Raw genomic sequence first — 10,413 nt, forward strand, 5'->3', positions numbered from 1 at the left:
CCTTAAGATTTTGAGCATCAAACAAGGTGATGTCTGCAGAAATTCTGTGAAGTGTGAGCTCTGAAAGCCTGCCCTCTTCCTCAGGACTGGTTTGCGTCACCCTTTTCCAGTAGTGGAGCTCGGGACTGTTTACCTGAGTTTTATTTAAGGGTCAGGAAGACAAACAGACCCTAGAGCACAACTGTGTTCTGAATTGTGTTTCAGTTGCAGAACCTTATGCCTGCTAAAATGAAAATTCTTTAAACACATCCATCTAGTAGAGTTCACCTGAGCAGAGAAAAACCAAAGTAAAACAAAATCCATGCACACTGGTCAGCAACCACAGCCAAATTGCGAGATCTTCAACAGAACCCAACAGCGTTTATGGAATAACTCAAATGAGACATTCAAAACAGCTTAATTGACTATAGCTTAGTTAACCAGTCAGTTGATTCCAGCTTGACTTGGTTTATTGGTTAGAGCTCAGCTACTGGCTACAGAGCTTCCTGCAACCAAAGCTCAGATATTGGGATTAAACTGCACCAATGTGGGCTCTTGGAGCTTAGGGCAATTGCCCAGTCCAAACCTATGGGGTTGCAAAAACTTTATTTAATGCATTTAAGGTCCATTAAACCAAGATTGAAGTAATTTCTAACTCTTTGTAGTCACCACACACTCACAGAATTTTAAACTCTTCTACCTATTAGTGCATTTTAATTACTTTTCAAAATTATTTATTTTTTATTTCATTTGAAAGCGATACCTTCCATTCACTGGTTTACCCCACAAATGCCTGCAACTTCTGGGACTGAGCCAGGCCAAAGCCTGGAGCCCAGAATTCAATCCAGGTTTCCAATGTGGATGGGAGACCCAAATACTTGAGCCATCCTGGCTGCCTCGCAGGGTACACTTTAGCAGGAAGCTGGAATTGGCAGCGAAGCTAGGACTCAAACCCAGGAACTCTGATAATGGGATGTAGGTGTCCCATAAGGTGGGTTCTTAACCACTGCCCCAAACACCCACCCACCAGCACATCATGTTGATGAAGCTTTTACTGTTTCATTTGTGAAATTACAAAACAGTAATTCCCCTCGCCTCTGAGCCCCTGGTTCATGTCACACTGTCCACTGGTCGTTTTCTGCAATTGCTACTGTAGAGCGTGATTAGTGTTCGGCTTATGTTGACAAGTTTTCCACCACCAATCACAGGTTGCACAAGCTACATAGCGGGGTACCTGTGCCTTACCACCCCTCCAGAGAAGGCCCTCCAGAGAGGTGCTTCCTCCCAGGGAAGTCCTGGTGCAGTGACGGGGAGAGGAAAACGGTGGCTTTGTAGCAGCAGTGTGTTCATTCAGAAGCCACTCACAGGGAGCAGGCAGGCACGTGGGAGTCCACCAGGGCAGGAGGGCTGAGGACTCAGCAGGACCATGTCACAGAGCACTGCTTGCGCACTGCCGTGCCTGAACACCTATGGGACACCCAAGGGAAGACAAACCTGAAGCACTCTCACCCGCACCACCCTCAGCTCCAGCATCAGGGAAGCTGAGGGTGAGAGAGCCTCGACCTGCCGCTGTTGTAATCAACACGAGAACCGCCAGCACTACCTCTCAGTTGAGACCAAGAACACGGTACCTGTGAGTGCGAGCAAGCTGAAGAGTGGCTTTCTGAAGGCCAGCAGAGGTGCCAGGCAGGAGTCTCACTAGCAGCTCTCGTCAGCCTTGGGAGGCTGCCTGATCCCCTGAATGCACACTACAGCAGGATTCAGCAAGGGTTGGTGAGCACACTTGAAGCTGACCAGGCAAGGAACATCATGATTAGATCATAGCTACTCTCTAACCTTGATTTCCTATTGCTGCTGTAACAGGTTCAGTGGCTTACTATAGTTTCAGGGGTCAGAGCTACAGTCAAGGAGTCAGAAGGGCTGGATACTTTTGGAGATTCCAGAGGAGATCCATTTCCTTACCTCTTCTGCCTTCATTGCCTTCCTCCTTCTCCAGAGTTAGCAGTGTACGATCCGCAAAGGTGTCCCCACAGCCATCTTCCCCTAGTCTAACTCTGGTCTCTCTCTCTCTCTCTCTCTCTCTCTCTCTCTCTCTCGTCCCATCTCTCTCCCTCTCTCTCTCTCTCCCTCTTTCAAATGCAAACACGAGCTAGTCCAGACTACACTGGAGGCTCTGGAGCAGGAGATAGCAAACATTCTTTTTTTTTTTTGGTAAAGGGTCAGATAGTAAAACATTTTACTCTTTGTGAGCCATACAGTTTACTACAACCACTGAACTCTGCATTCAGCATGAAAAAAAGATAAGATAGCAACCAAGGAGCATGGCTGTGTTTCAGTAAGAATTCACTTACAGATACAGCAGGCCAAATTTGGTCTTTGAGTCATACCCTTATCAGAGGTCCAGCTGAAACAAAAGGATTCTGTTTATTAACACTGCAGTCAGTTATACAAAAAATTTACATGTTTTGGTGAAGGAAAACAAAAACTAGGCAAAAGGTAATTGGCTTACAGAATGGAATTAATAATAAACATTCCAACCAGTCAGGTATTATGGGGCCAGGAGTATCTTTATGGTATCAGAATGCAGATGCTAACAAACCACACCACAACCTGGCCTATAGTCAGGCATCAGGAGAGACATCTGCGACCACAACTCTATAACCCACAGACAACCCAACAATCTCTTGGCAGATGAACTAACCAATCAAGAGACGTGTCTGCAGGCTTGAGGAGCAAGTAACTCCCAAGATGGTTGCTTCAGATTCACATCAGCTGCAGTGGACAAAACAGAGCCCACAACATCCCCGTTTAGGGTCTCTCTATAAATAACCATCATCAAGAATGAAAGGATGTTCAAGTTCCCAACCAGGTCCAGGAGAATTGCAAGCCACCTAGAAGACAATAGAACCAAAGAGAGACATATTATTTATGACTTCCTCACCTTAGCCCGCAGCCTTTGTATTCATAGAACATTCTTAAAGGGTCTGAACTGGTACAGCTGGACTCTTGGGGGGTCTTAAATTTGGTTTAGGAACATTGTGTACTTCTAAAAGCCTATTAAATTGATTTTTTTTCCAGGAAATAAACTGGGTTTTGAAGGTCCTAGAGGTGTTTGCTAAATTAAGGGAATCTGTGAATGCCAGTTTCCCAAAGTTGCCAAATGATAAGAATCATTTAGGGCAGTTGTTCAAAATACAAAATTCAAATTTATGTAAAAAACTCCTGAACCTTTCCCCAGAAGGTTCCAATTCAGTGGGCCAGAGGTGAGACTTAAGAATTTGAATTTGGGGTCTGGCATTATGGTGCAGTAGATTAAGCCACCGCCTGCAATGCTGGACCTGCTGTGAGCACCTGTTGGAGTCCCAGATACTCCACTTTTTTTTTTTTTTTTTTTGACAGGCAGAGTGGACAGTGAGAGAGAGAGAGAGACAGAGAGAAAGGTCTTCCTTTGCCATTGGTTCACCCTCCAATGGCCGCCACGGCCAGTGCGCTGCAGCCGGCGCACCGCACTGATCCGAAGCCAGGAGCCAGCGCCCCGACCAGGACTAGAACCCACTGTACCAGCGTCGCAGGCGGAGGATTAGTCTAGTGAGCTGCGGCGCCAGCCCAGATACTCCACTTCTAATTTAACTCCCTGCTAACAGCCCAGGGAAGCAGGAGAGGACGGGTTGAGTGCTTGGGCCCCAGCAGAAGATGGCTCAAATCCCTGGTCCTCTGTACCCACTTTGGAGACCTGGAAGAAGCTCCTCCCTCTGGCCTGGCCATTTGAGGAGTGAACCAGTGGACTGAAGATTCCTCTCTCTCTCTCTCTCTTTCTCTCTCTCTCTCTCTCTAACTTGGCTTTCAAATAAATAAATCTTAAAAAAAAAAAAAACACTATGTAAACTTTCAGAGGATATAAAGCCCCCAGATGACTTCCTTTTATGAGAAACAAGCTCACTCATCCACCTAAAAATGGACTCAGATTCAGGAAGTGCAGCAAAAGTCAGATTTTTTAATGGCCTTGCAACATTGTGTGTCTGGGAAGTAGGCAGGCAAACCCAAGGAGTTTACAGCTATTTACTTCCTAGCATGCAAGTTCCTCCCCTATTTCCTCACTGACTGAGTGCCATGGAGTTATTTTCCCAGCATTTGCTTCAGTTTTCCTGGCCACTCCTGATATCCTGTTTGCCTAAGAATTTTCTGGTGCATGTAACCTAGTTGTTATGCTAGCTTGTGTTCATGTTGCTGTGCTAGTTAGTTGTCTGCTCACAGCTAAATACCTTTCTCTGCAAGTGGACCAAATGCTTACCTCTCATGCTTTCAATGGCTGTCTCATGGCTGCCTTTCCTGGGAGTCTGTGCTCATTTCAACAGGCCTTTCGGTTTCCCAGGGTGCCTCCTGTTGTGCCACTTGGCTGTGAGAGCCATCTCTGTTCACTTCCAGGTCTTTGCTTTGCCCTTTGCTCACTCCTCTGTGTCTGTGTCTTCATTCTTTGTTGAGCACAAGACAATGAACTTGAACAGATAGAGCTACAAACGTATCATTTTTAAAACTCGCAGGATGACAACAATCAATTCTCTGATACCTGATGAGTGTTGAACAGTTCAACTCAATTCTGCCACCAGCTATCTGGGAGACCTCACAGCTTCTGGGGCTCAGTTTTATAAGACTTCAGCCATTTCAGACACCAGTAGGAAGATTGGCGGTTTCCATGGATCCCTTTTCAGGTTCCATAATGCACTAGAAATAGTGTTTAGGTTTACCAATTTGTTATAAAGGACAAAACTCAGAAGCAGCCAAATGGAAAAGAGGTACAGAGCAAGGTATGGGGGAGAGCGTGGAGCTTTCATGCCTTTCCTATCTTCCCTCCCCTTCCCCACCCCTTCACCCCCACATCTTGGTGTGTTCACCAATCTCTAGCCCCCTCTTTCCCACCTCGAGGTGGGTGGATAGGGCTGAAAGTTCCAATGCTGTAATACTTGGTCTTTCTGGTGACCAACTCCCTGCCTAGTCCATCTAGGGGCCCTCCCCCAAGTCAGCTCATCAGCATAAACTCAGGTGTGGCCAACAGGGCTCATGATAAATAACAATGTACTCCAGTCACTAAGGAAATTCCACGTGTCTTAGGAGTTCTGTACCAGGAAGTGGGGACAAAGACCAAGTATGTTTGTTAACCTAATCACAGATCCCAAACTGCCTTTTATCATAAATAGTCCTAAAAGGCTCAATCTCAGAGCTACAGGTTAAGGCTCTAATTAGCCCATCCTGGCATAAGCCACGACCTCATGATGGGAGCCTTTATGGGGTAGTTTCCAATGAGATCAGTCTGATACTGTGCGCCTCAGGAATCCAGGGGGCAGGTAAATAGGAAATCTGCTTCAGGACCACAGCTTTCCTTGGAGATGCATGGGATCCCCCTCACCACTCCCACCCACATACCTCCCACACACCCTTATACCTTTATCACTTGGAGTGACTTCTCACCTTGCCATTCAACAGGCCAGTTGGGGCCCAAGACCTTATGTTTTCTCACATGCACATCTATGGCTTACAAGGGGTCATCTAGAATATAAATGTCTGAATTGCAGGGATAGAGTTTATCAGAGTTGAAGGAAGCGTTGGGATTATTCCAACCTCCTCATGTTACAGATGAGAGAACTGAGCTCAGGAAAGGAGGAAACATCTTGCACAAAGGTAACTAATGGATTTCTAGGACCAGAGCTCAGGTTCTCTGGCTCCTATATCAGTGTTACTTCCATTACAGACCCAAACCACCTCCCCAAGGAGACAAGAAGCCGAGCTGTGTAAATCATTCTTGGAAGATTCCATTCATGCTGAATATCCCAAACATTTGATTCGGACTAACAAGTCAACAAACAGGACCTAAGGGTGCAACTAGAGGTGGGAGATGCAATGTAGGAATATGGGGAGTTGAGAAGGGAGAGCTAAGTTCTCTGGATTTTGAAATCAGGCTTAGAGGTGCTGGGTAGTGAATCAAGAACAGACCATCCTCATCAGAAAGCTGACCCAGGCCCCAAACCTACCAGTTCACTGGCCTCTGCTACTCCCCAGGGCTGGAGTTAAGTACGAGAGGAACATTATCACAGACCCACAGATTCTTAAGACTGCAGACTTGGTCTTTGAATCAAAGCTCCCAGGCAAAATATTTCAGGATCTATTAGGCTAGAAAAGAGGACCGTTGATATTGTTGCCCCCAAAAGGCCACCAGGTGCACCGGTTACACCCCCACCGCCATGTTTTAGAATATGCTTTCCAAAACTGGGGGGAAGGATAGAAATCCAGATTATGAAATATGGTTACAAAGAAAGTAGCTCGTATTTGTTGACAATCTGCTACATACAAAGCATTTTACACATATTTACACTTAATCCTTGTAACAATATTAATGTGATAAACCGTCCCAGTTTGCCTGGGAGTAAGGGGCTGCACAGGACACATGCCTTTCAATGCTAAAACAGAAAATTCTAGGCAAATCGAGGTGAGCTAGTCACTCCACTTTTGTAGAACTATTGTCTGCATTGGAACAATGGGGAGAGAAGCTAACAGGCTAAGTAGCTTCCTTAGAATCGCTAAGCAAATATCTTTTCATTTTGCCACATTAGCAGAAAGACTCATCAGAACTGTTTGGAGGAATATGAAGGAATTAAATGGGAACTTTGTTTCATTTTGAAGAGTTTAGGATAATGTAAAATCCCTTAGGTCCCCTTTGGAGCAGCACGTGTGTTATTTTGAAAGCTGATAGAGGGAAAAGAACATTCATCCGCATACCCTGCACAAACTTTATCCTTTGGAAATCAGCTAGTCAATGACAGAAGCCTTCCTTACAGAATTCCAGTTGATCATCACCAAAGGCATGAAAGAATTATATCACTGTTCAAAAAAAGATTTACCCCTTTGAAACTCCTAATGAGATCCAGCAATGATCATAACATTTTCACCACAGTGTTTTTTTTTTTTAATTAATTTATTTATTTGAAAGGCAAGACAAGCAGAGGTAGAGAGAGAGAGAGAGAGAGGTCTTCCATCTGCTGGTTCACTCCCCAGATGGCCCCAACGGCTGAAGCCAGAAGCCAGGAGCTTCTTCCGGGTCTCCCACATGGGTGCAGGGGCCCAACGACTTGGGCCATCTTCCACTGCTTTCCCAGGCCATAGCAGAGAGCTGAATCGGAAGTGGGGCAGTCGGGACTTGAACTGGGAGCATCTGGGACTAGAACCAGGGCCCACATGGGATACCAGCATTGCAGGCAGTAGCTTTACCCATGCCACAGTGCTGGCCCCCACCACAGTAGTTTTCAACCTTGGCTGCATAATAAAATCCCCTAGGGAGTTTTTAACAACACAGATGCATGAGCCTCACAGGAGGTCCATTTAAAATGCTTTGAGGGTCAAGAGTTTCCCTTAGTAGTTAAGATGCTGCTTAAGACATCCCCATCCCACATAGGAGTATCTGGTTCAATTTCTGATGTCAACTCTTGACTCCAGTTTCCTGCTAATGCGGCCCCAGGGGGCAGTGGTAATGGCTCAAACATCTCTCATCTATGAGAGACCTGGATTGAGTTCCTAGCTCCTAGGCTTCAGCCCCAGTCCATCCCCAGCCATTGTGGGCATTTGGGGAGTAAACCAGCATGTGGGAGATCTTTCTATGTCTGCTTCTGAACATTTGAGAAAAGAAAGAATTCCCACTTGCTAGTTCACTCCCCAAATGCCTGCAACAGCCCAAGAGCCAGATGCCGGGATTGAATCCAAGTATTCTGATGTGGAGCATGATGTCTTAACCACTAGGCTAAATGCCCATCTCACCCAATACATTTTTTAAAAATATTTTTTTAAAATAAAACACCTGGTTTAAAGTGCATCCCAGTCTCAGTGGGTTTAATAAACTTCCCAAGTGATGGTCATGTGCTACCAGGGTCACAGGTCAGGTAAAAGAAGAGCAGGGAACTTTATAAAGGGGAGGGATCAGGCTGACCACACCCGGACCCTCTGAATAGTGGTCATTACTGCTGTTTAGAGGCACACAGCACCACTTGTAAGCCACCTTGTCTCCCCACACAATAATCAATCTAAATCTAACCAAGCCTCCAGCTCTAACTACCAATTTATAAGGGATGCAGGAAACAAGACTACCTGATTATTTCCATGTGACAGGAAGTGAGAGACAGTTGTAGATTAATAGCACTATCCACTAAATACCACATGCGAACATTTTTTGAATACATATTCAAACTAGTTTTTTTAAAAAAGTGTGAAACAGGGGCGGGTGCCATGGCACACTAGGTTAATCCTCCGCCAGCAGTGCCAGCATCCCATATGGGCACCGGGTTCTAGTCCCAGTTTCTCCTCTACCAGTCCAGCTCTCTGCTGTGGCCCGGGAAGGCAGTGGAGGATGACCCAAGTGCTTGGGCCCTGCACCCACATGGGAGACCAGGAGGAAGCACCTGGCTCCTGGCTTTGGATCAGCATAGCTCCAGCCTTTGCTGCCATTTGAGGAGTGAAACAATGGAAGACCTTTCTCTCTGTCTCTCTCTCACACTGTCTGTAACTACCTGTCACATAAATAAATAAAAATCTAAAAAAAAAAGTGTGAAATAGTTGGGACAATGTGGTAGCTTCAAAGAATGGCTGTTTTTTGGAGGGTGGGGGCTCAGAGAGGGTAATGGGAGTATTGTGGTTGTGTCTTTGTCTTTGAGATAAGTACAAATTATGTATGAATGAAATGAATTTATGAGATTTGCACTAGAATAATCTAGCAGTATAAAGGGGAGGGGGTGCCATAGGTATACAGATGAAACCAGAGCATGAGAAAACTGCTGGGGCCGGGTGGTAAGTCCATGAGAGTTAAGTGGTAAGTCCATGGGAGTCCCCCCACCCTGCCCATCTCTGTCCCCCTACTCTGTCTCCCCCTCTGTCTCCCCTCTACCCCTTCTGTCTCTGTCACTCTCTCCCTCTCTGCCCCTCTCTCTGCCAGTCTTCCTCTGTCCCCCCTCACTCTTTGTCCCCTCATCTCCACTGTCTTCCCCCCTCTATCTGTCCCCCTCCTTCCCCCCACTCTCCCTCTGTCTTCCTTGTCACTCCCTCCCTCTTTCACTCTGTTCCCTTCTCTCTAACTCCGCCCTGCTCTGCTCCCCATTGTCTGACTCCCCTCTTTCTCTCACTGCCCCCCTTCTGTCCTCTCCTCTCTTTCTGTCCCCCATCCCCTTCTTCCTTTCCCCCTTTCTCTGTTCCCACCTCTCTGTCCCATGTTCTCTCTCTGACCTCCTCTTGCCTGCCTCTCTGTTTCTCTGTGCCCCCCTCTATCTCCTCCCTTCCTCTGTTCTCTCTCCTCTCTTTCTTTCTCTCTCTCTCCCTCCGATCCCCTCAGTCTGGAACATGTTCCCCCATCACCTCCTCTCCCTGTAACCCCCAGCCCTCTTCTCTGTCTCTCTGTCCCCTGCTCCATGCTCCCTTCTGTCTCCCTTCTCTGTCCCTCTTCTCTCTGCTCCCCCACCCCCATCTTTCCTCTCTATCTGTGCCACCCCCCTCTCTTTCACCCCCCTATTTGCCCATCTCTCTAACCCACACAACTCTCTCTTTCAACACCTCTCCCTGTCACTACCCCTTGTCCCTTTTTCTCTCTCTGTCCCCCTCTTCCTGCTCCCCTCTTTCTGCCCCTCCCTCTCCCCACTCTGTCCCCTATCCTTTTTCCTCCCTCTCTCTCTGTCCCCAACTCTTTCTGTCACCTCCTGTGTACTCCTCTCCCTGTTCCCCTACTCTCTCTGTCCTTCTTATATTTTCCACCCTTTCTCCCTTTCACACCCTCCTCTCTATATCCCACTTTCTCTCTGCCCCCTGCTTTGTCTCTCCCCTTTCTCTCTGTACTCGTCTCTCCATTGCCTCCTCTCTCCCTCTTCTCTACCGTCTCTGTATGCCCCCCCATCCTGTCTGTCCCTCCTCTCTCTCTATCACCCCTCTCTGTCCTCCCTTCTCTGTCACTCAGTCCCATTTCCCTTTGTCCCCCACTCGCTCTTCCCCATGCTTTCTCTGTCCTTCCTCTGTCCTCTCTCTGCCCCTACCCTATCTCTGTCCCCCTGTACCTCTGTTTGTCCCCCTCCCTGCCTCAATTGACTCACCAGAGTTGTGTTATGCCACCACACCAATCACTTAATACAGAAAGTTAATGAAGAAGCCACTGGAACTTCTAAGGTAGACTTTTATAATGAGTAGGATTTGCTTAAGCCGGCTAAATTCAGGATCTTTAAAAGAAACAACTGAGATTTTACTTCAGGCTTAACCCTGCTGGGTGGAATCTTATAGAGCATACTTTTACTGTAAAGACATCTTCGGTAAGGAGCTGGATGATTGCAATCACTTAGATGATTCCAGGTGAAATTGGAGGAGAACCCTCTAGCTCCACCCAATCTACCTTTCTAACTGAAGAACTGTAAGCAAATA

At 46.8% G+C, this 10,413-nt stretch overlaps 1 long non-coding RNA gene across 1 annotated transcript; it reads right to left on the reverse strand.

Annotated features, from left to right (window-relative positions):
- Window positions 1-2,213: 2,213 nt before the first annotated feature.
- LOC103351365 (uncharacterized) lies at window positions 2,214-4,451 on the reverse strand. Its single transcript, XR_519155.4, has 2 exons — window positions 4,271-4,451; window positions 2,214-2,870 (listed from the first exon to the last, which is right to left on the reverse strand). It is a non-coding gene; the product is annotated as an uncharacterized lncRNA (long non-coding RNA).
- Between the last annotated feature and the right edge of the window lie 5,962 nt (window positions 4,452-10,413).

The sequence above is a fragment of the Oryctolagus cuniculus genome, chromosome 15 (genome assembly GCF_964237555.1).
Source record: "Oryctolagus cuniculus chromosome 15, mOryCun1.1, whole genome shotgun sequence".
In the NCBI taxonomy this organism is placed as follows: Eukaryota; Metazoa; Chordata; class Mammalia; order Lagomorpha; family Leporidae; genus Oryctolagus; species Oryctolagus cuniculus.